Source organism: Microcaecilia unicolor, chromosome 4 (assembly GCF_901765095.1).
Source record: "Microcaecilia unicolor chromosome 4, aMicUni1.1, whole genome shotgun sequence".
Classification (NCBI taxonomy): Eukaryota; Metazoa; Chordata; class Amphibia; order Gymnophiona; family Siphonopidae; genus Microcaecilia; species Microcaecilia unicolor.
The window spans coordinates 257,250,881-257,277,357 of NC_044034.1; positions in this window are offsets into that span (position 1 = coordinate 257,250,881).

The window sequence follows — 26,477 nt, forward strand, 5'->3', positions numbered from 1 at the left end:
CCTGGACCCTGTTTTTTGACGAATAAGGCCCCCAAAAGTGCCCTACATGACCAGATGACCCCCAGAGGGACTCGGGGATGACCTCCCCTGACTCCCCCAGTGGTCACTAACCCCCTCCCACCACAACAAATGATGTTTCACAACTTTTTACTTTCACCCTCAAATGTCATACCCTCCTCCCAAGCAGCAGTATGCAGGTCCCTGGAGCAGTTGTTAGGGGGTGCAGTGGACGTCAGGCAGGTGGACCCAGGCCCATCCCCCCCCCTACCTGTTACAATTGTGCTGCTTAATGCTACTAGTCGTCCAACCCCCCCAAACCCACTGTACCCACATGTAGGTGCCCCCCTTCACCTCTTAGGGCTATAGTAATGATGTAGACTTGTGGGCAGTGGGTTTTGAGGGGGATTTGGGGGGCTCAACACCCAAGGGAAGGGTGCTATGCACCTGGGAGCTCTTTTACCTTTTATTTGGTTTTTGTAAAAGTGCCCCCTAGGGTGCCCGGTTGGTGTCCTGCCATGTGAGGGGGACCAGTGCACTATGAATCCTGGCCCCTCCCACGAACAAATGCCTTGGATTTATTCGTTTTTGAGCTGGGCGATTTCATATTCCATTATCGCTGAAAAGCAAAAACGCCCAGCTCACACCTTGACGAATAAAACATGGGCGTCTTTTTCTTTTAAAAAATACGATCCGCCCCGCCCCTTCACGGACCCGTTCTCGGAGATAAACGCCCATGGAGATAGGCGTTTCTGTTCCATTATGCCCCTCTCTACTCACTGTGAAAGTAGTTTTTTTTTCCCATCCACCAACTATATAACACTTAAATAAAAAGACCATTTCTATACTGTTGTTTCCTGTGGTTGTTGTCAAACGCGATGTTTTGTCAGCACACTGTCATATATATATATATTCGTTTATGTTACTATTCTAAATATGATTTAAAGTGGGATTTGAACCTGGGTCCCTAGGCTTATAGTGCACTGCATTAACCACTAGGCTGACCCTCTGCTCTGAATGGATGCCTCTGAATGTGGCCATTTTCTAAGAATGCTGCTATACAGACATTCATATCCCTGGTTTCCCCCTGTTCAAAATTTGGATATTTCAGTTTGTAAAATGGATGTTCATGCTGGATGTTTCCAGTGCATGGACATCCATCTCAGGTATTTTTGAACAGGCCGTGTTCTGTTCAAAAATACATGTGAGATAGATGTCCATTTGGGATGTTCTGACTTGGACATCCTTTCAAAAATGCCCCTCAATGGCTCATATTATGGAATAAATGTTCTGCAAAACAATACAAAACATCAGATTTTTGAGTTATTTTTGAAGCATCTTGTAAATAGCAGCATTTATAAAGGTAGATTACATGCATGTGTAAATGATGATTTCAGAAAGCTGCTGTTTATATGTGTAGATCCACACCATGCAGAGATTTCAATGACTGGAGGTATCATTTGAGTGTGCTCTGGGTGCAACAAAAATCTAGATGTATATTCTCCATTTTACAAAAAGAATTCATGTATATGGGAAAAACATTCCATGTCAAGGTTTATACTAGCTGAGGGACATGCACAGATTTTTTTTTTAAATACTTGTTTTGATCAGGGTTTTATACATGGGATTAAGAAAGCAATTCTCCTTAGTCCTCCTTTGTGTATTAATGCCTCCAAAATTAAAGAAAATAAAGCGGTCTTTTAACTAAGGTATGCTAACAGATTTAGTGCATGCTAACAATTGGGGTGCACTAAATGAGAAGATGCCCATAGAATAATGGGTGTTATCATTTAGTGCACGCTAACCATTAGCACGTGCTAAATCCATTAGCGCACCTTAATGAAAAGACCTCAAAAATTGTATCTCACTACTTAATTGGCAGCACTTGCAACTCTAAGGGCCCTGTTTACTAAGGTGCACTAGCATTTTTAGCATGCGCTAAAAATGAGCACTCACTAACACTAGAGATACCCTTATGGGTGTCTCTAGCTTTAGCATGCACTAAAAATGAGAGCGGGCCTATAGCATGGCTTAGTAAACAGGGCCATAAGTTTGTAAAATGGGCCAGTTACAGGAGGAAGCAGTGGAAGAAATTGGGAAAATGCTGCCACGTGGAAGCTGCTGAGTTTGTGCAGTGTGTATATTTGCAAAACAGCTGTTCCCACATGCAGGCAGCTATTTGTGCATTTCTGATCATCCTTATATGTATTTTCTAAAACATTCCATGTTCAGCAGAACCATTCTAAACTATTGCCGGAAATTAGTATGTCCCAGCATATGGGGCTTTTAATATCTACTTGATAAATGTCTGCTTTTGCAAACTGTATTGTTATTCTTTAGTTTTGATCATGTTTTACCATCAAACTTAGAAACATTTTATATGATGCAGTGAGAACCTAAAGACAATATTTATTTAAAGAAATTGTATACCGTTTTTGACAACTTGCTAGTCAATTCACAATGACAATTACATAAATTCTGAATAAAATATCATAATTAGAAATAGAACATATTGCATATTGCAGCTTTCATTAGCATTCATAAAAAACTCTTCGTTGCATATTGTATTGATTATTATAATTCTTTTGACCAGTGTAAAAATGTGAAAATTTGGCCAGTTTTCATCTTTGTGCTTGGATCTTTTCATTAATAAATGTTATTGGGGAATATGCAGATTTTGGTTACTTTGCTCGTGTATCAATGAAATGAAACAGCAACTTTTTCCAGCAACATTTTTTTTTTTCTTTCAGGCAAGAATTATGCAATGATGATCTAAGTTTCTCATTGATTAAATCTTGGCACAGAATCTACGGTGTGAAGGAAGTGTATATCTTGCACTTTCATAGACATGAATCCATGTAGCCATGCCGTATGATAGTGTCAGGAATGTTGAGGTTCAGACCCAGGATTCCCTGGCCTAGAGACCAAGATGAGCCACAACCTCTGCAATAGTCTTATTTCAACCCCTAGAACCTTTGAGTGGAAGCAGTGGAAGGTAGTCCCTGCCCCAAGAGGAAGCCTGTTGGACCAGCAAAGAGTTTGTCTCCCATATGCAAGAAGTCAGCTGCCCAGCACACCCTTGGTGGTGTAACAAATCTTCTGATGGGACTATCCCATGCCTGGCTTGTATCCAGCTCTGCTTTCTCCCTGCTGCTACCCATTTAATGCCTGCTTTCTAACCTGCTGTCCAATCGACTTTCTGTTCCTGGTTCCTGCTGATTAATCTGCTTGCCATCTGTTTGTTGGTTTGCTATTTAACCCCAATCTAGAATTATCTCTACCTCCTGCTCTTGCATCCAGCCCTGAGCATAGTCTCTCCACAATGCTGTAGCCCAGGCCTGCCAGATAGGAAAAAAAAAACCAAAACTCATAGCATGAACATAATGATAACAAAACTTCAGGCTTTGCTGACATTATATTCATACTATGAAAGTTTTTTCAGGTGTAAAACAAGCTGCATGCTGAGACATCATTGCTTCAATCAGATACTGTGAAGTGTTGGGACCCTACCCTGAGGTAAGCATTCCTGCTGAAACCTGGCCATGTTCAGTCATTTTTACAATAAAGTTATTCTCGGTGATCAATTGGTTGTTTTTCCATCATTTCCTCTGACCACCTCTGTCTTTGTGTTTCACTTGTGGATTACCTACCTACTACAGAAGTTTCTTTCTGCTTTCTCTATTTTTTTTTCTTGGCAGATAAGAACCCACTAGATCAGCCATTCCCAACCCAGTACTTGGGGCATACCTAATCCCATTGGGTTTTCTGGATATCCACAGTGACTATGCATGATATATAGTTTTGCATGCACTGCCTCATAATCCAGTGGGACTAGCTGTGCCCCGAGAACTAGGTTGGGAATGACTGCACTAGATATTTTGAAAGAACAGACTTCACAATGTTCTATTTTGTGTGCATTATCATAGGACATTGCCCAACAGAACAGTATTTTGTATATTTTCCATAGGACCCTTAACAGCAAAACTCATCTTGCACTGTTAAGACTTCAAAACCAAACTGATTTTCTTGCTTGCTTATCTACATTGCATTTGAATATTAGCAGGGCCAGCTGAAGTCATGAGCCAGATGAGATACTGGCTCGGTGTGCCAAAGCTCAAAAGGTGCCAAAAGCCTGCCTCATCATCTCAGCCTTCACAGCGAGCACAGCTCTCATCTCTGTGCTCTCTTTTCTAATTGGCCACTGTCAGTGCCGCAGGTTTAAACATGAGAACAGGCACTGTTTTCACATTTAAGTCTGTGGCAGTGCCAGTGGCTGAGTCTGGAGGAAAGCACAGCGATGAGAACCAACTGACATGCTTCTGCCACGGTAAAAAAAGCAGGTAGAGCCAATGCTAATGGGTGGGGGGACAGAGTGGCACCAATACAAACAGAAGGCGTCACAGCAATAGTTGGCTCAGGGTGCCACAACCCATTCAACCAGCACTAAATATTAAGGAAAAAATTGTGGGTTGTTTTTCAAATTTTTGGCCTTTTTTCTCAGGTTTTTTTTTGTTTTGTTTGTCTCCTATATTCTTGCACCTTTTAGCATTATGAAGTCTGTTTATTAAACCGCTTACGAAAGTCCCGGCACTAATGCCAGCAGATCCCATTCACGTTGAATGGACTCTGTCAGCATTAGCGATGGGACAGCCGCTACCGCGGCTTAGTAAACATAAATGTATATGTTAGTTCATAGGTTAATGCTAGGTATAGACAGTCATTTGCTATCACACAAAAAAGGCAGGAGAAGAAGCCCTACAACGTATTCAAGGAACCAAGGAAGGAGCAGGGGATGAGACAATGACTTCCAATGGGCAACTTGAGGTCAAACAAATCTTTATTAGACAAGCACCACTACAGGACCTGACATGGGACAGTGTTTTGGCAGACAAGACCGCCTGCCTCAGGAGTGAAGGACACTTTAAATGTCACATACACTGGTGGTGACTGAGAAATGACCATTAATACATCAAGCTGAGATGTGCAAAAATAGAAGAAGAATTTTGCCCAAAATTTCTTCACAGAACTGGCAAAATCAATGTGCTGACAGATCTATCAGCACAGTGATCTCCTTGACCCCTGAAGCAAGAGGTCTTGTCCGCCAAAACACGGCCCCATGTCGGGTCCTGCAGTGGTGCTTGTCTAATAAGGATTTGTTTGACCTCAAGTTGCCCACCCAACGTCATTGAGTCATTCCCTACTCCTTCCTTGGTTCCTGTCATTTGCAATGACATATCCCATGTTACTGCATGTCATTAATGAGCAAAAACAAACATTAAAAGCATATCTTGTCTGCTTTTTGTTTGCCAATAACAGTACACACTCTTTTGAAAAGTACATTCTATATGCAAAGAGGATGCACTGTTTTGCCAATAGTGAACCTATTCAAACCATTACACATGCATAAACAACTGTGCATGTATGCACTATCGCAAAAAGAATATGCACTCTTTCCAAAAGAGTGTGTCCTTTGGTAAATAGCATTCTTTCAAAGCAATTTGCACTCAAGAGCATTGCTCCTGTGATGACAAAATGGCCAACCTAAACTGAATAAAATGAACATTCCCAGAAACGACACAGGAAAATTTTCTATCTGCCCATCCCTTGTTAATGCATATTAAATCAGTTATGCATGCACTAATGTTTTAGGGCACAATAAAGAACCAAATTAATGCTAATGAGTTTGCATCCCCATTCAATATTGGAGTTTTACCCTAATGGTTTATAATGGTAGCATAATCTATGCCCGTTAATGGTCACCCAGAATGTAGATATTTTTATTTACTTATTGTTTGGATTTAATTTACACATTTTCACTAGTGTCTCAAGATGAGTTACTTTCATGTACACTAGATATTTCCCTGTACCCAGAGAGCTTACAAACTTTGCACTTTTGTCCTGTTTATCTCTTGCATTTTCTGCTACCTACAATACCTAAACTATACTCTGTTCCTCGCAAGGTCATTTTCTTCTGGTTCCTTCCCTCACCTCAGTCCATCTTTCCATTATTAGAGTCCTATTTGATTTAATTCTCTCCTTTTGGACTTGCCTTTAATACATTCATTGGCTGCATTCAAGGTTGAATTTAAAACCTATTTGTTTCATCAAGCATTTGGGTCTTAGGTGCCCAGTTTGGCTTCATGGAGATATGGGGGTCTGATGTGAGCATTGTCAGTTTCTGGTCTAATGTTGCTTTCATTACTGTTCCTTTTACCTTTTTTCTGTATTGTTGTAGTTCCATTTCTTTTTTCTTCTTGTGTATATGAAATTGTAAACCACTTTGATAGAGTTTTCTCCTAAGTGGTATATTAAGTATTAAATACACTTGAAATTTGAAACTTGATTTGCCCATGAACATGAGGAGCAGCAGTGAAGTTTGAATCTGATTTTACTGGCTGTCAACCACTAGGCTGAGTGTAAGTACAAAGTTTTCAATCAGGCCTCTGAAAGTACCCCACACTGCTTCTTTTCTATTCAGCAATAGTATACATGTTATGAAGATGACCGTGCTTTCAGATGCTATAATCCACATGGTTCCAATTGTGAAGAGCTGCGTACGACTGGTAGCGCTATAGAAATGATTTGTAGTAGTAGTAGTAGCTGACCTAAATGGGTTACCTATTTTACCCCTAGCCTTTGACTAATGTGCATTAAGCAGTTAGAGTGAGAATTAGCATGTGTTGTTAACGCACGGCTGCAGTAACAGATATCATGCTAGCATGACAACTCGTGTACAAATTCACATACTAACTCCAAAGCATGGAATGGAGAGGGGAATGAATAGGAAAAGGGTATAGACTGTACTTTGAACTTTGTGTGTGATGATTGTTACTATGGCAGAGTCTGTCACTTAACAGCACCTCCTTATGTGGCATTAAGTGCACTCACACTATAGATCCACCTCAGGTTTTACCCTGGAGTGGGATAACATGGCAGAGTTGTCTTGATACAGTAAGTGGTCCTTTTACTAAGGTGCGCTGAAAAATTGCCTGCGGTACTGTTGGCTCGTGTTTTGGGAGCGTGCAGATCCATTTTTCAGAGCACCTGCAAAAAAGGCCGTTTTAAAATTTTTGCCAAAAATGGATGTGTTGCAAAATCAAAATTGGCACACGTCCATTTTGTGTCTGAGACCTTACCACCAGCCATTGACCTAGTGGTAAAGTCTCAGGTGGTAACCGGGTGGTAATGACCTATGTGCGTCAAATGTCACTTGGCATGTGTCCAATAAGCGTGTCCGAAAATCATATCAGACGTGTACCAAAAATGAAATTACCGTAAGAGTCACGTGGTAACCGGGTGGTAACTCCATTTTGTCGTGCATTGGGCATACATAGATGCTTATGCGGCTTAGTAAAAGGACCCCTTAGTGTTGAAGCAGGTTAGAGACAAGAGGAAAGGTGTTGGGATTGGTTGGGTCGGGAGAACGGGGAATCAATGGGAGTGGAGATATAAATAGAGGCAAAGGGCAAGTTTGAGCAGGTTCACATTAGTTGTGTGAGCATAGGTGGGAGGAACAGGTTTTCAACATTACCTCACTGGTTTCTGTTGGTGTTTTTTTTCCTCAGGATCACCAGTGTTTGTGAGGGGTGATGGTGCCTGCTCAGTTTGCGGTTGGTTTGCCTTCTGTTTTTTTCCTCCGGTGTCTGTTTCTCCTGTTTTCCCTTGGTCCTGGGCTCCCTAGTGTGAGGAGGGGGATTTTCTTCACCAGACAGAGACAGAGAGGTTTCCTGTGCACTACAGTCTCATTTGGGGCTGATAACCACCATCACCCATTTGCTTTCCATGTCAGAGTGCACGGAGTTTTATGACGCTGTAGCATCGTCGGGCGGGTGTTTCTGCAGTCCTAAAGCCCTCCATTTTAACTTGTACAGCAGTGCAATGGTGCATGAGCACAGGGCTTGGTTTTGGGGTGTGTGGTAGGTGTGGTTTTTTTCTGGGTGGTAGGGTGGTGTATGCTTGAGGGAGTTGTGAGTGGCTGGGGAGTTCTGTTTGGGTTTGGTGTAGGAGGGAGTTTAGAGGGTTGCTGGTGGGAGTTCTCCCACTGGTATCGGAGTGGGTAGTGTGACTTGAGGGAGGGGGTACAGTATGGCTTCTAAGCAGGTTAGTGCTACCAAGAAGTCCCAATCGAAACATTCCCATGCAGCATCTCAGGGTGGGTGTACCCCACTTCTGGCTAAGGATCCTATTTGGGCCTCTTGAGTGCTTGGGCAGAAATGGGGTTCCTTGCCACCTCCTGGGAAACTGGTGCCAACACATGCGTGGTAGAACTCCCACAAGAAAGGGAAGTCCCGGGGTTCTGTGCATTGGGATGAGAGGGTCCTGCCTTGAACTTCCCAGAACACTGCTGGTGGTCATTGCAGCAATCTTGGCCAGTCAGCATAGTTGAACACCGAAGAGGAGCCCATCAGTTCGGTGATGGGTGAGTCAGATTGTGAAGGTGTGGTTGGAGATTTGGGGGGGGGGGGGGGGGTTGCTAGTCGGCTGTTGAGTCACAGTATGGGCAAGGGGGCAGTTAGTACAGCTCACTTATGTAAGCACTTGCAAGATGAGAAGTTTGTTCATAATTTAAAACATATTGTGAAATATTTAGATGAGGATAAGCAATTGCGTAGGCTCCAAGTTAGTCCTCTACAGGTGTGGGATTCCGAGTCATCTGATTCTTTGGTATCTTCTTCCTCTTCTGCATCCTTGGTCGAGGTTGTGAGTGCTATGGGGGTTGCTTGGGTCCTTCTTCTGTAGCCCCTGTGCCAGTTCCAGCACAGATGTCTCCTAGTGTGCATACTCTTTCAGCCATTGCCTCACTCGATAGTTAGGTCTCTAAGAAATTGCATCACAAGATCTTGCAAGGGAAGTATGTGGATTTATTCTCCCTTTTTGCTCATGATGGTGATGGTGGTGAGCGTAAAAAAGAGGAGGATGGGAAAGACGATTCTAAGCATGTGAAGCCCAGAATATCCAAGTCTGTTTTTAATTGGCTTTTGGCTTCTAATGTTTTTGCTTGTATTTTGGGTTCAGTCAAATCGGTGTTATATCCAGGTTTGCTGAAATACTCAGACATGATTTTGTGGGCTTATAGTACCTTTGGGGGTTGGGCTTGGCTGAACTATGACGAGCATTTTCAGAAGAGTTTGGCAAAGGACAAGTCTTATTTGTTTTAGGCGTTTTAGGAATGTGGACATTTGGTTGTCTGAAATGACTCCACTGCATTTTGGTTTCTCCTGGAGGGGGGGGAGGGTTCGGTTTGGGTTATTCTTCTTCCTTTCTTTACCTGGGACCAGTTGGAAGTTCGGCAGTTTGTGCTCCTAGTTTAAGTGCGTCTAAGTTTGGATCAGGTGGATCGGTGGGTGGTTTTTCTTTCTGCCAGGGCCCTCTCCAGCAGGAGTTGCAACACCATTGAGTCACACTGTGCTGCTGGTTAATCCTTGTTTTCATTTCAATGCTGGCAAATGTGATCAAGTGGGTTGTTATTTTCATCATTAATGTTCTATTTATGAAGCAGGGCACCCAGATTTTTGGTGTGCAGCATGACACTCAGGTGCCATACGGTTTGCAGTTGGGCAGGGAGGCACCAATGGAGTCTGGGGAGGGCCTTTTGCCTGGTCTGTCTCCCATTAAACTTGAGGCTTTGCATTATTGGCTACAGGGTTATCCTCAGCAGGATTTAGCTGCCTTTTATGGGACGGTTTTTCTACCATTGTTATCATTCTGTTTCATGGTCTTTTTGTCTCATCAGTGTGTTTATTCTCCCTTGGTAGTGTGGCATTCGGCCATTGGGCGGGAAAGGATTCAAAAAGAATTATGGATGGTTCAGTTTGCTGGACCATTTGACTCTCCTCCTTGGCAACATTTAATGATTTCACCATTGGGAATGGTGCCTAAGGAGGATCTGTGACAGTAATGTTTGATTCACAATTTATCTTATTCTTGAGGCAGGAGTGTGAATGATTTCATTCCAGAGCAGTGTTGTTCGGTCCAGTATACCTCTTTTGATCATGCAATCCAGTTGGTTCGAACTCACGGTTTTGGAGCCTTGATGGCGAAAGCGGATATTGAGGCTGCTTTCCATCTGTTACTGATTCATCGCAGTTCTTTTAGTCTTCTGGGTTTCAAATTTGAGGGAGCATATTTTTATGACCAGTGCATACCGATGGGTTGCTCGGTAGCTTCTGCATGCTTTGAAAGCTTTTTGACTTTTTTTGGAGTGGGTGACTCACCGCGTTGCTGGTAGCGATAGTGTCTTAGATGATTTTTTGTTTGTGGGGCTGGTGGCATCCTCTGCTTGTAGGTACTTGATGGGTGCCTTTCAAAGAGTGGTGGAGGATTTAGGAGTGCCTTTATCTGCAGACAAACCTGTTTGATGTTATTGGAGATTGAGTTATATTCAGTGACCATGGTTTTTTGTTTGTCTGAGATGAAGGTTGATAAATTGGTCTGGGCTTTGGAGACAGCTTGTGCTGCTCAGAAGCAAACTCTGGTGCAAATTCAATCTCTCTTGGATTTACTTAACTTTGCACCATGGATCAGTCCCATGGGGCGTGTTTTCAAACATCGTTTGGTGCACTTGACTGTGGGAATTTGGAAACAACATCATTTTATTTGGATTCCACTCAGGCAATGTTCCAGTCCACTCAGGTATTTGTGTTCTGAATGAAATTGTTTACTGAAAAGCTTTATAAGGAAAATAACTGGGACAATCCTGATATGGCAAGGCAGTAATCAAAACAGTATTTACACAGTTCACTATCACATTTGTATCCTTATTTCTGTTATAATGTTTACCTCTCTCTGTGAGAATAGGCAACTATCATCGCTTTCTCTCTCTCTCTCTCTCTCTCTCTCTCTCTCTCTCTCTCTCTCTTACAGAACAATGTATATTGTCACTTATATTCTCTGTAGTTAGATGAGCCTGTGAGAGACTCGAGAGTCCTGAGACTCCAATGTAGAGATTAAGTAATTTATTTCTAATGGAATTGTGATGGTTCTCAGGAGGCTTGTAGCTGTTAATGGTTTTTGCTTCCTCAGCTTCAGAAGATATTCCAGGCACCTGGATAGATGGAAGGTGGTCCTGATAACCCTTCTGGAAATACAAAGTTATGCCCAAATTCTCCCTTAGTCCTTACTCTAGGAGTAGATGGAGAGGGTTCCCTTTTCCCGCTGTAACCAGTTCCATTGGGCCCCAGAATAATTGACACCTGATGCCTCCACCTGGGGAAGAAAGGTGTTAGCGGGTGGGATTTCCCTCCTTTCATATCAGGAAAACTCAAAAACACCACTATGAACAAGGTTGGCTGAAATGTCAGTTTACTGAACTATTTACAATTTATACTATATGAAAGCATTAAGACATTTGCTAATGAGAAGCATTTCTGATAATCAACATTTAAACAACCTTTAAACAGTGCTCTTGAACCTAGTTAATCTCCTTGCCAGTGTGGCAGCTTTAAACACCCCTCTCTGATCCTTTATTAAGTATTTTTATTGGAGTGGCAGTATTACCAATGCCCCCCTTCCTCCTTCTTAGAGTCTTTCACCTTGTGTATCCCCACCAGGTTCCCTAGGTCTCACCCTCGTGTTGCAGCACTCTGGACCAGTGGCTACTGGATATCCAATGAGGGCTGAGTCAGTCTGGCTTAGTCAGTCTCTGCTGCGGCTGCTGAGCTCTGAGTGCCAATTGCACTCCTAAGAGCACAGTTCCAAACCACCAATTCCAATCTGGACAATTCTCACCTAGGTCAATTCCCACCACACTAGGAAGGACAATTCCCACCCATAACCTAAAAAAAATACAAAACACATGAGGACAATTAATCTCCTTCCCCTTCCCTTTTCTTGGCATTTAGGGGGGCAAAGCACTACCAAACATCACCCCTTCCAGACATGCAGATCATGTGTGTGTGTGTGTGGGGGGGGGGGCAATGCCCCCATACTCCCTGCCTATAACTAAACTAAAAAAAAAAAAAATTAAATGCTCCTAAATAAGTAAATAAATAAATAGATAGAAACTCTGAATGTTGCCCACAACATGTGCTAGGTGTCCCTATAATAATCAGCCCCTGAAAATGACACACCATTATTATACTTCCTCTGTGTACATCTGTATACTAGTGTTGCACAAATGACCCTCACAGCTCCACAACCCCAGGACCTTCCCAATACTTCCTCTGTGTATGTCCACATGCTGGTGACTTCCTCTGTGTACATCTGTATGCTGGCGCTGCACAAACGATCCTCACAGCGCCACAACCTCAGCGCCTTCCCGCTTTCTCAACCTCCTGTAACCATTCAAAAAAAGCAGCACCTTATACTCACACAGCATGACGTGACACACCGCCATGGCTCATGAGGAAAGAAGTTGCTGATAGCAGAATGAAAAAATGAAGAAAAAAAAAAAAACAAAGTTAAGGTTTAAAAAACAGGATATCCGTGGGTGAGAAATAACCAGGTGGGAAAAGTCCTGGGTGGGAATTGTCCCCCTTAGTTGGGAATTGTCCTGGTGGGACTAGCCCTAGGTGAGAACTGACCGTGGGGGAATTGGTGGTTGGGAACTGTCCGAATGGGAACTCGCCGAATATCCCAGGCTTCAAGTGCCGATGTTTCCCAGGATCCTCTGTGCCAGTGGACCTTGACTGCTTCCCTGAAGGTCTTGCCCTGAGTTGGCTCCAGAGGCGAAGCCAGACACCCAATTTTGGGTGGGCCTGGGCCCCAGATGGGTGGGCAGAACTCCGCCTTGTCCCACAAGTGATGTGGTTTCTCCCTCTCTCGCCTACATGCCATATGGTATCTCAAACATCCCCCCTCTATAACACACTGACAGTGAGCAGCAACTAATACACACTGCTCAAGTTGGCCCCACAGCCTTCCCTCTGATGCAACTGCAACTTCCTGTTTCCTCATAGGCAGGAATACATCAGAGGGAAGGCTGAGGGGCTGTATCAGTCGCTGCTCACTGCAGGCAAAGATCTGCTATTTACAAGGTATGCAGGAGGGACAGTTGTTGGGAGTTTTTGGCTGGTGGGGCTTGAGGATCCTTGCCAGCCACATCATAGGCGGGTCGGCCTGGGCCCACCCGGGCCCATGGCTACACCACTGGTTGGCTCCCAAGAGCTGCTCTGCCCAAAGCCTGCTCCCAAGGGTCACTTTGCCTCTGGACCCTGACTGGGCCCAAGAGGCCTTCCATTATATCCTGAGCTACTTGTAAGGGCTGCTCTGCTCCTCTGCCTCAGGCAGAGTTCCTCAATGGAACTCCCCGCCTGAGCCTGCTCCCAAGGGCTGCTCTGCTGCTGTCTTCAGAAGGAGCATCCAGGTGTTCCCTTCCCTGCTAGGTCCACATCACCTAACTCTTAGAGCTTGTGGCCAGCAATTCCAGGGTTCCCCCATAGAGGGAAGCCTCCCTTCCAGCCAAAAGACCAAGAGCCAGAGATCTTAGACAGAATCTCTGTATCAGAGAAAGACTACCAATTAGCGTGCACTGAAAGCGAAGAAGCCCATTTGATTCCCATGGGCTTTTCCACATTCAGCACACGCTAATCAAAAGCACTGCTCTCTAAAAGGAGCCCTTAGTCTGCCTTTTCTCCCAGTGAGCAATTTACATATGGTGCTGTTTACCTCCCCTCTTAGTTCAGTGATGTAAGAGTTTTCAAATGGTTACATTTCACTCACAGACATGCTGGCAGACACAAAAAAGTCAGTTATAAACCAGTCTCTATCTCAGACAATTCCTTCAGCTAAAAAGAATAAATCTGCCTATGAAAATCACTTTGCCAGAGATTTTTCCTCTCCTGTGTCACCAAAAAATGATTTCTTTTAGGAGGTTTCACTGCTATTCTCCTTCACAGCTAGAGCTTAAGAAGCTACTATCTCCTAAACTTCTCCTTACAGACTGTCCTGTCTAAGGTAGCCAGGTGTCTCTCTCTCTCTCTGTCTCTCCAGTAATTGCTTTGGCTTAGACAGCTAAGCCCCAGGGGCTGGACTGCTTTCACCTCACTTATGGAACATTCAACCAGGCAGACAAAAAGCCAAAGACCTGGATTTCAACTGAGCACAGTTATACACCCCTGAAGAGTTATCCCCAAAACTGATCTCCTCCCCTCATCATAATAATGGTCATTGTTGTTACTCTTTCCCTCTGTGAATCAGTGGTGCCATTACTGGGTAAAAGTATTGTATTTCAGTAGAGTATCCTGGTGCTACTGCCTGCCTATAGCAGGATCGCAGGCTTTCAACTCTATGATAAATAATTTTATTTGAGTTCATTATGGAAACTAAGTAATAAAGTTTAAATGGTTCCTGGTTTATCCTGTTAGCTATTAATTAATTAATTTATCACATTTATACCCCACATTTCCCCACATGTTTGCAGGCTCAAAGTGGCTTACAATGTACTGAAAAGGCTATCGCCAGTCCAGTGGTTATACAAATACAATAAAATTGTGGTAATCGGATAGGATAGAGAGAACAGGGTAAGAGGGATAAGGGTAAAGGTAAGAGAGTCCAAAATGGTCCATGAAAAAGAAAATCCAAATTACTATTGATATATCTGCGGTATCGTTATATTTAAATGGAAATGATACTTTGTATTGTGCTGTATTTCAATATGGAGTTGTTTTTAGGCTATACTTAGTCATTGTGAAGACATTGTTTGAAGATTTGATCATGTTTGCTTGGCTTTGAGATGAGCTTGTGATTTATGCATGCAGGAAGCCACTTCTGTTTTTTGAGACCACCATATGACCCCTGATGCAGGCATAATGTTAAAACATGGGCCATTTTCAGGTCCTTGATGGCTTCTTTGAATAAAGTCTGCTTTCTTTGATCTATGTCTCTTCCCTTTTGTTCCATCCAGGGCTCTCGACACTTCATTTTTGGTTCCAAGTGACATGTGTAACTGATAGTATTCTATAAGTTATATGTGTTATAGAGATACATCCATGTCCTGCCCATGCTCCATCCACAAATACACCCTCTGCAGTATGTGCTATAGCAGTTAGGCACTATTTTATGGAACAGGAGGAAATATTTTTTCAGTCAACGAATAATTAAGCTCTGGAACTCATTACTGGAAGATGTGGCAACAGCAGTTAGCATATCTGGGTTTAAAAAAGGTTTGGACAAGTTCCTGGAGGAAACGTCTACAGTCTGCTACTGAGATTGACATGGGGAAGCCACTGCTTGCTCTGGGATTAGTAGCATGGAATATTGCTACTATTTGGGTTTCTGCCAGGTACTTGTGACCTGGATTGGCCACTGTTGGAAGCAGGATACTGGGCTAGATGGCCCATTGGTCTGACCCAGTATGGCTATTCTTATGTTCTTATGTACATTCATGCTTAACTACAATAGTTGGCATCTATGACAAGCATAAGTGGTATGTATGGTGGCAAAGGGTATATCTGGGAATGGAGTAGATATTGCACTGTTCATAGAAGAAAGCATTTGTAAATGGATTGAAAATCTGAAAGTGGACAAAGCTATGGGGCCGGATGGGATACATCTCAGTATTCTGAGGGAGATTAGAGCATTCCTGTAAGGACCTCTAAAGGATCTATTTAATACATCTTTAGAGATGGGAGAGGTACTGAGGGATTGGAGATCAGAGGATGTGGTCACAAAAGTAGAGACAGGGAAGAAATGGGAAACTACAGGTCGGTAAGCCTGACGTTGGTGGAAGGAAAAATAATAGAATTGCTGCTAAAGGAAAGGATAGTGGACTTTTTAGAAGCCAATGAGTTACAAGATCCAAGGCAACATGGCTTTACCAAAGGAAAATCCTGCTAAACAATTCTGATTGACTTCTTTGGTTAGGTGACCAGGCAGAAGGATGTGCGATAGTTGTAATCTTGGATTTCAAGAAAGCTTTTGATATGGTCCCTCACAGAAGACTCGTGAATAAACTAAGAGGGCTGAACTTAGGACCCAAAGTGGTGAACTGGATCGGAAACTGACCGACTGGTGGCAGAGGGTGATGGTAAATGGAATCTGCTTGGAGGAAAGGAAGGTGAGTAGTGGAATGCCTCAGAGGTCTGTGCTGGTGCTGACTATGTTTAATATATTTGTGTGAGACATTGCTGAAGGGTTAGAAGAAAAAGTTTGCCTTTTTGTGGATGACATGAAGATAGCCAATAGAGTGGATACCCTGGATGGTGTAGAAACCATGAGAAAGGATCTCTAAACGTTAGAAGAATGGTCAAGGGTCTGGCAGTTAAAATTTAATATGTATATATAAAAACTCCAGTCTAATATTGTAACAGTATCAAAAATATTTATTAACACAATTAACACATAATCACACTCCTATCGCATTCATATCACTCACTCATATAACTAACAGCTAGGTATAAATTTTTGCTGAAGATAATAATAATAATAATAATACAAATGCATAACACAATGAATCTAGATAATTTATTTATTTATTGCACTTGTATCCCACATTTTCCCACCTATTTGCAGGCTCAATGTGGCTTACAAAGACCTGTTATGGCATCACCATTTCAGGGTACAACAGATACACTTGGTGTTACAAAGGTATTGAGGCTAACAAGTTGATCTAATCAGCAATTATGGAGATAAGACAATCAGAATATGAGAGGATGTAGTGATGTATTGTGGATTATTTATGGATTCTCGTGGTAGACGTTGTTGAAGAAATAGGTTTTCAATGATTTGCGAAAGTTAGTTATTACGTTAATCGTTTTCAAGTGAGTTGGTAGTGCATTCCACAACTGTGTGCTCATGTAGGAAAAGCTGGACACACGTGTCAGTCTGTATTTTAATCCTTTGCAGTTGGGGAAATGTAGATTAAGAAAGGTGTGAGAAGATCTTTTGGCATTTCTGGGTGGAAGGTCCACGAGGTCAAGCATGTATGACGGGGCTTCTCCGTAAATAATTTTATGAACAATCATGCATATCTTGAATGCGATACGTTCTTTAACTGGGAGCCAGTGTACTTTCTCTCTTAGGGGTTTTGCACTTTCGTATTTTGTTTTTCCAAATATAAGTCTGGCTGCGGTATTTTGGGCAGTTTGGAGTTTCTTGATGATCTGTTCTTTACAGCCAGCGTAAAGTGCATTGCAGTAGTCAAGGTGACTTAGTACCATTGACTGTACCAAATTTCAAAAAATAGCCCTTGGGAAGAAAGGTTTTACTCTTTTGAGTTTCCACATGGAGTGGAACATTTTCTTGGTTGTATTCTTTATGTGGTTTTCAAGTGTAAGATTTCGATCAATGATAACTCCAAGAATTTTGCGATCGATGGATACATTTTATCAAGTCCACCCTGTTGAAAAAGTCACCAGAAGACGAGCAGCACAAGCTCCCACAATCATTTAACTTCACTTATCCAATAAGACATCATAGTAGCAAATCAAACGATAATGTTGTCAATCCTCACAGCTGATATCTCACATATTATATTGAAATCAAGGTCTTCAAATCCACAAGAGTGGGAAAATAGTAGGAAATGCCAAATCCATTGAAGTAAACAATTAGCATGAATTGCCACCATCTTTCAGCAGCCATTAGACCTGCTGTTAGAAACAATTCAATTGCTCCTCTGCTTCCCATGTCATAGAAATACAAAATGAGGGTAATTTTATAACATAGCACCATGGATAGGGACCTATAGAGGCAACTACCTAGGCACTATTTTATAAAGACGAGTAGCTGTCTTCTTGTCTTTATAAAATACTAGTGTATGTGGCAAGGAATGTGACTGGAATGTAGGCACCATCACTTATTTCTGCATCGGAGCTAATGTAATTGAAGATACATAATTTACACGTGAACATGCATAGACTAAAGTATTTCACAATCCACACATTTACATGCTGTCCCCAGCAATGCTCTACTCAGAGTCCACCTTGTGCACTAGGAATGGCCAGCCAAAAAATGTCTGTGTTATTTTTTTTCCTGTTTTTATTTGTTCTGGAACAGATGCCATCGAGTGTGCGCTCCGCAAAGAAGTGCGCATTATGAGCCCTTTTACTAAAGTGTGTTAACTAGTTAATGAATAAATTAGCACATTAACAGTTATTGCACAAGCACATGGTGGTTTAGCAGTTATAGCATGCTAATCGATATTTTCAGTGCATTTTGTGTTAGGGGCCAGAACTAGGTGGCACGCAGATGAAGAACAAGCGGGGTACATATGCATTGTGTGAGGAAAATGCAGAAGATTTCTTAAGCAATGGCAGAAGTCTCGGGAAGTAGAATCTCCCTTTTACCACCTTTGTTCACCTTCTCCAGACCAACTAGGGCTCAGAAGAAGGGAGGGGGGCAGACAAAAGAACACTTAAGTATTCCATTCTACAGGCAGAGGTTTGACAGAGAAAGGGGGTTGTCTAGCAACAAAGGAAAGGATTCAAAAATATCTGCCTCACACATCAGTATGTCATGAGCCCTTCCTGAAAGGGGTGGAGTCCCATAGCTTATGAAACTCTAAGGTCAGAACCTGAAAGACTGGCTGAAGTAATGGATATGGAGGAGGGCTTCAGTCCTTCTCCACGTGATAAGGAGAACATGTAATTGGAAGAGTGAACACTGCTTAAACACTTGCAGGTTAGTTCATATGTTATACCTCTGAAGTGCCAGGCGTTTGGAGCAGGGATGCAGCCAGAAGTCCGTTTTAGGGGAGGTTCCCAAAGGTGGACTGAAGGAGCCCGGTATTCTCTCCCCCCTAACTGCAGCACCACTACCACCACATTAAAATATTACCTTTGCTGGCAGGGATGCTAAGCCCCATCAGCCGAAGTTTTCTCCTGCATAGTCCTGCCTATGGCCATTAATACAAAGAAATAGAAAATTTACCTTTTATGGCTGCTGTAAAAATTGGCCTTAGCCCACAGGAAAAATACACTATGACCACCATGTACCATGCAGCTTAGTAAAAGGTCCCCTTTATGCAATTACTTAGCCAGTTAGTGGACTGAAGGACTTGTTTTACAAAGGTGCGCTAGAGATTCCAATGCAGCAATTGAGAGGAAGCCCACAGTAATTGAATGGACTTCCTCTCATTTTCCACACAGGAATCACTAGCGTGGCTTTGTAAAAGAAGCTCTAAGTTTTTGCATGCCTCAACTCTGCCCATAAACTAGCAGGCTTGGCATATTTATTTATTTATTTGTAACATTTGTATCCCACATTTTCCCATCCATTAGCAGGTTCAATGTGTCTTACAAAATACCGTAAAGGCGAACGCCAAGTCCGGTAGGGGTAAACAAATATAGATTGAAATAGGGGTCAGGTAAGGTTAGGGTATAAGATACAATAAGGGTCAAAGATAATAAGGAATATATAATGTCCAATGCGATCTACGGTTATGTTGTGTTGCAGAGTTAAAGCATTTAAGTAGGGTCAGTGGGATAGGCCTTGCAAAACAGGTAAGTCTTTAATGATCTCCTGAAGTTAAGATGGCCGTAAATCGTTTTCACAGTCTTTGGTAGTGCATTCCACATTTGTGTGCCTAAATAGGAGAAATTGGATGCATAGGTTGATTTATATCTGAGTCCTATGCAGCTCGGATAGTGGAGGTTCAAATAGGTACGTGATGTACTAGTTCTATTTCTGGTCGGAAGATCTATCAAGTCAACCATGTATCCTGGAGTTTCACCGTAGATAATCTTGTGGACCAAAGAGCAAATTTTGAAGGTAATGCGTTCCTTGATTGGGAGCCAAAGCAGTTTTACTCAGAGAGGTTTGGCACTATCAAATCGTGTTTTGCTGAATATCAGCCTGGCAGCTGTGTTTTGGGCTGTCTGGAGTTTCTTCATGAGCTGTTCTTTACATCCCGCATATATTCCATTGCAGTAATCTGCATGGCTCAGAACCATTGATTGTGCCAAGTTACGGAATGTTTCCCTCGGGAAGTAAGGTCTTAGACTTTGAAGTTTCCACATAGAATGAAACATCTTCTTTATAATGGAGTTAACTTGGCTCTAATTGTAACACCTAAAATTTTGAGGCTATCAGAAATAGGAAGAGAATGATCAGAAGTGTGCAATTAGAGGGGGTATTCAGCAGCTCTACCTGGTTAAATGCTGCTGAATATCCCTGGGTAGCCCCACACATGCAATTTAAATTACCAGGAGTCTCTCCTGGCCATTCAGATCACTTTGAACATCTACCCCTAAGTGGATAAAATTTCATCAACAGAAACAATTACATATTTCCTAGAATCTTCAGTATTCTTCAGAAATAAGAATTAAGAAACAAAAAAAATGAGATGATGTCTTATTATTAGATTAACATTTCTTGACTGACTTTAGGAAGTCAACACTAGGTCATAAAATTATCACCAAAATATATATAAAAATTAAAAATTAATTCCATTGAAAATCTGAAGGGGAAATATGATAAGAGGTGACAGGGAATATACTTTTATGACTCATAGGGGTCGTTTTACAAAGCTGCAGCAAAAGGGGGCATGCATAGGCCCCCTTTTTTCCACAGTGGGTAAAAGGAAGGTTTTTATTTTTACAGAAATGGACATGTGTCAAGTGAAGCACTTGCTGCTCGCCCATTTTAGGTAGGAGCACTTACCACCACCCATTGAGGTGGCGGTAAGGACTCCCACACTACCCCGGTGAATATCAGGCAGCAGGTGACACTGCCTGATTACCACTGGGTACACACCAGTGCTACAGAAATAAAAATATTCTTGCAGTGCCAGAAATGGTGCGCACAAAGGATTGGAACTACCGCTGGGCTGCTGTGGTAGTCTGGCGGTAGTTCTCTTTTAGCAAGCAGTAAGCCCGCGTTGGGCTTACCGCTGCTTTGTAAAAGGGCTCCAAAATGAGTTAAAAAAAAACCCAACAAGATCTTGTTGTACTCTTTCTTGTCACTTATTAAGTACCTGTTATTTTAACTTCAAAAGTGTTATATTCCTGATTGTTTTCCTCTGAGTATCCTGATCATAAAGTCATTGATTCAGCTGTCTGGTCATGAAAATTGCTCTCCAGCAGAAGTGTCACCTTGGTCTGCTCTATGGTATAATTATGTTTATGTGAGTTGATGCTTATCTTTAACATATGGTGTGACTCACCAATGTAGCATCCTTCTTCACATTATCTGCATTGAATAATATAAACTAGGAGCATCATGGGTTGGGTAGGACCCCTTGTTTTTAATCTCTTTCTCTCATCGGTGATTATGGAGTCCTGTGATAAGCGCTGGCCGTATAGTAAAATACATAGATTTGTACTATTTTGTCTTTCTGAGTTGCTATTAGAAGCACCCCCCCCCCCCAAAAAAAAAAAGACACACACACTTACAGTGAAATCCGTGTGCTTATCAACTCAAACAATTCCAAATTGCCCTAAAACATTTAATTGCAATGATTTTTAGATAGTCTTGTTAACAGTTTTGGATATCAGGGACCTAAGATGGTTTCTGACAATATTGCACATCATGCTACAGATGCTCTTAGAGCAGACACTGGTTTGTGGGCAGATTAAATTTCATTATACCTTGTGTAAGCCTGGCAGAAAGGTGCTCTCCTCCTGCCAGTATACAGAAGGGTTGTCTTGGATGCTGATGTTACTGTTTTCTTTTAATTAGTTTTCCACCCTGGCACATGGAGAATGTGCTACAGTGATTGAAATACCAGCAGTATCTTTGTCAAAATAATGTCAGCCTGCTCAGATGTCTACACTGGGCCCAGGAATAAAATTGTGCTTCACTGGTATAAAACTAATGTCCAATTGAATATTGCATTAGGGTTAAGTTAAACTGTGTTAAAACAGCAGTATCATTATCAGAGCCAGTAGAAAACTTTCCTCTTCAATGATCTTGTGCCAAAGGTTACAAGTATGAGGTCCATGAATCAATTTTAGATCTAAAGTACAGCATTATTTATCAAGATCTAGTTAAACATAAAGAATCATATTTTAGATAGAACATAGAAACTGGAATTGACACTTCCAGGTCGGAAGATGTACAATTTCAGTAGTATTGTAGAAAAGGATCTGCCAACTAGCCCTTTCATAAAATATATGCAGGAATGCACATGTATATGGCAGCATGTGTGATAGGATCATCCATTTTGTAATTGTAAACATTGAAAACATCAACAGAGGAAACATACCAACTTACACATGCAACATGGTATTATGACACTATAACAGCATTGGCAAGGGTTGGACAGAGGGTTGAAGGTGAAACAAAGCACTTTATTAATATAGAAAAGAAGATTTGAGCCCATTCCTTTCTATGGCATGATGAACTGAGAACAAAAACGTCTTTGGATTCAAGGATAATGTCCACAGTGTCAGTGTGGACTAGTCTTTGTCTTTAAGCTAAAACAAAATCAGGCCTGTCTCCGGCCTGGCCCACAGGAATAAAGTTTCCACAAGGTTTCAAGATAAAACTTGGCCTACCTGAATCAAGATTCTGCTGCTTACATATATGTGGTGAAAGCATATGCTTGATGGCTACTCTTGTCTTCCCTGGGTCTCAGCTGCACTCAGGAGTTTTATCTTGCCTGGACCAGAACGTCCCTGCTCTGCTCTCCTTTTTTCTCTGTATTTTGGGGTTTAAGGATTTACATTTGGCAAGGAGGCATAGTTTGGGGAATGCATGTTTATGATCACAGAAATAAGCTTAGGGATTTACAACTGCTCTTGATTATGTTTAGATTTTGTAAAACTGCTCATTTTAGGTAGAGCTCTACAGGTGGGATTAGAAAGGGCTCTCCTTAGCCATCCAATGTTCTCTCCTCCCCTCAAAAAATGATCATGGTAAATGATTGCAACCTCTGTACTTAATTGGGAGCATTTAGATGTGTAGGTTTCCAAAACATCATACATATTCTCAGGACCAGATTTTTAGTGAGTCCATTTTTTGAGTTTACATCCCAAGAAAAAGTGTTCTTTTTATTCTATGACTCTACCATTAAAATCAGCACTAAAGGACTTTAGGGAATCTAGGACTGGCCTAAAGTCTCCCTTCTGGAACCAGGTAACTTGGCAGCTCTCCAGCTCTAAATATCAAGCCACTCTATTTGAAGCATGTGCTTGGCTAGTCTCCATGCTCACTCACAAACTGTTACTGCCACAATGCACACAGCTAGGATCTCCAATTTTCCTGGAGAGGTAAAGCGTTTGTGTGTATTGGGGGAGGGGCATAAATGAAAATTGGAAGGAGGCAGAGAATGTGAGCCGGTGGGGGGGGGGGGGGGGGGGGGGGCTGATGAGAAAAGACTAGATGAGAGCCCACAAATGTATGTTTGCACAGGACCCAAATAGTGTTAATCTGGTCCTGTATATATGTCTGTGTTGGTATTTACATGTCTAGGTTCTGAAATACCAGCTTACTGGTACATGTATAAATGCCAACAGTTAGGCATCAATCTCTTTTTTATGTTCACAGATGAAGGGCTGGGAGTAGGATTACAGAAAGCAAATGCTAATAGGAATAGGCCTTGACCATTTTTTAGAAGACTGTGTTAGTGAGAAGCTAGCTAAAGTAAAGATAGACAACATCCAAGGGTACTAAAGGAATCTATTAGATTGTAAGCTCTTTGAGCAGGGACTGTCTTTCTTCTATGTTTGTGCAGCGCTGCGTACGCCTTGTAGCGCTATAGAAATGCTTAGTAGTAGTAGTATATGGAAGTTCTGACAGCTCTGTTGTCTGACCTTCAGTGGCGTTCCTTGCCTGGATGGCACCCGGCCCCACACTAAATTACATTTAACCAGGTAGAGCTGCTGAATTCCTGTTCCGGGGCAGAGGGAGCTGCAGCGAACGAGCAAAGAAGTTTAGCGAACTCGGAGCAGGTGCGCGCCGCGGCACCCCCCAGCAGCGTGCACCTGGGGCGGACCGCCCCCACCACCCCCCCCCCCCCCTTGGTACGCCACTGCTGACCTTCTCAATGATTCTTTAGAGTTGGGACTAGTCCTGGAAGACTGGAGAAGGACAGATGAGGTCCCGCTCCACAAAAGCAGAAATAAGGAGGAGGTTGGGAACTACAGGCCAGTTAGTCTGACTTCTGTGGTGAGTAAATTAACGAAAATGCTTCTAACATGAGAGATAGTGAGATTTCTGGAATCAAATCAATTGCAATCCCTTAGGCAGCGGGTTCCACTAGAGGTAGGTCTTGTTGGATAAATCTGATTAATTTCTTTGACTGGGTTTCCAAACAGTTGGATTTACGGGGAGTGCTAGATGTGGTACGTTTAGATTTTAGCAATAAACTATAAACCATAGCTACTTTTCCAGTTAGTTAATCACAGAGGGCTTGGTTTAGGTTGGTACTCTCAGCATGCATTTCTCTAGATTTTTTTTTTTTTGTAAGGGTTATGGGATCTTGCACATGGGACAGTTTCCCTATATTATCACTGGATAATGTGCACTTGTCTACGATTTGCATTCTAGAAGATTCTATAGTATTTGTAATTTGAACTCTGCCTTGTGACAGCTTTCTGCTATTGTACTTTTCTGTACATCTCAGCAATGTGGCTAAAATGTCCATTCATTTTAAAAACATAGCCTGCCTAAATTTTTGTTGTTTTTTTTTCCAGGAAGAATAGACTTTCAGCAAAAATGTGTCTACAAATCAAGAAATGTATCCAATATAGTACACTATCTTAAGAGAAGAAAAAGGTTGTATATTGTAGATCCCATATAAGATGGACATTGAGGTCCAAGATATTTAACTGCTTTAAAAGTGAATCTATATTATATTTTGTCTACCATATAATAGATAATTATAAAAATGGCTACTGAGACACATTATTGACCAAAATCTATATGATAGAACTAACAATTGGTGCAAGAAAAGATAATGCACTAAGCACTATTTTATAAATGGCACTGAAAGTTAGGCACCATTAATACAATATGCTTAGCATCAAACTTTAAGCATGAGAATTTACACCAAGTAAACCTGGTGTAAGTGTTCATGTCTAAATTAGGTGTGGATACCCCTTATTATATAACAGTTCACATATATCCAAGGAATGCACCTGATCCGCTCATGACCCCCCTCATGGCTGTGCCTCCTTTTCAGAGCTGCACGTAATACTTAGGCTCAATCTATAGGACTAAAAATGCATGTGTAAATTTCCATTAAGGCAAATTAGTGCTCATAATTGATTATTACCACCCCATTATCATTGCTAATTGGCTGGTTAATCAATTCAATTGAATACACAAATTGGGTATGCACCTACATTTGCTCGTGCAATTTTAATCACCAATTATAGAATTTGGGGGCTAATGAGATTTATCATGTATGTATCATGTGGAGGGGCATAATCGAACGGGGACGACCATCTCTAAGGGCATCCATCTCTAAGTACGTTCCAGCGAAGGGGTGGGGAAACCCGTATTATCAAAACAAGATGGACGTCCGTCTTTCGTTTCGATAATACAGTCGGGGACGCCCAAATCTTATCATTTAGGTCGACCTTAGAGATGGTCGTCCCCGGTTTTTGGCCATAATGGAAACCGAGGACGCCCATCTCAGAAATGACCAAATCCAAACCATTTGGTCGTGGGAGGAGCCAGCATTCGTAGTGCACTGGCCCTCCTCACATGCCAGGACACCAACTGGGCACCCTAGGGGGCACTGCAGTGGACTTCACAAATTGCTCCCAGGTGCATAGCTCCCTTACCTTCGGTGCTAAGCCCCCTAAACCTCCCCCTAAACCCACTCCCCACAACTGTACAACACTACCATAGCCCTTAGGGAAGCCCACTGTACCCACATATAGGTGCCCATATGTGGGTACAGTGGGCTTCTGGTGGATTTTGGAGGGCTCACATTTACCACCACAAGTGTAACAGGTAAGGGGGGATGGGCCTGGGTCCACCTGTCTGAAGTGCACTGCACCCACTAAAAACTGCTCCAGGGACTTGCATACTGCTATCAGGGAGCTGGGTATGACATTTGAGGCTGACATAGAGGCTGGTAAAGTTTTTTTTTTTGAGTGGGAGGGGGTTGGTGACCACTGGGGGAGTCAGGGGAGGTTATCCCCAATTCCCTTTGGTGGTCATCTGGTCAGTCCAGGCACCTTTTTGAGGCTTGGTCATGAAAAAAAGGGACCAAGTAAAGTTGACCAAATGCTCGTGAGGGACGCCCTTCTTTTTTCCATTATCAGCCGAGGATGCCCATCTCTTAACCACACCCCCGTTCCGCCTTCGGTACACTGCCAACGCCCCCGTGAATTTTGGTCGTCCCCGTGACAGAAAGCAGTTGAGGACGCAAAAAATCGTCTTTCGATTATGCCAATTTGGGTGACCTCGGGAGAAGGACATGAAGAGTTCTAAAAATAGACCTCGTGTCAGGTTCTCAGGCTCAGAGCCTGGGGGGCCGGGCTCTGGAGCAAACGTGAGCCCTTGGGCTGCTGACGAGGAGCGACAGCAGCAGGCAAAACCCACCAACCAATGCTGGGCAAGCACACCGGCACCGGCAGGGACTGCAGGCACCGCCCAGCGAGCTGGAACACACAGACTGGAATCCCCCGGACTGGAGGACACAGGACTGGAAC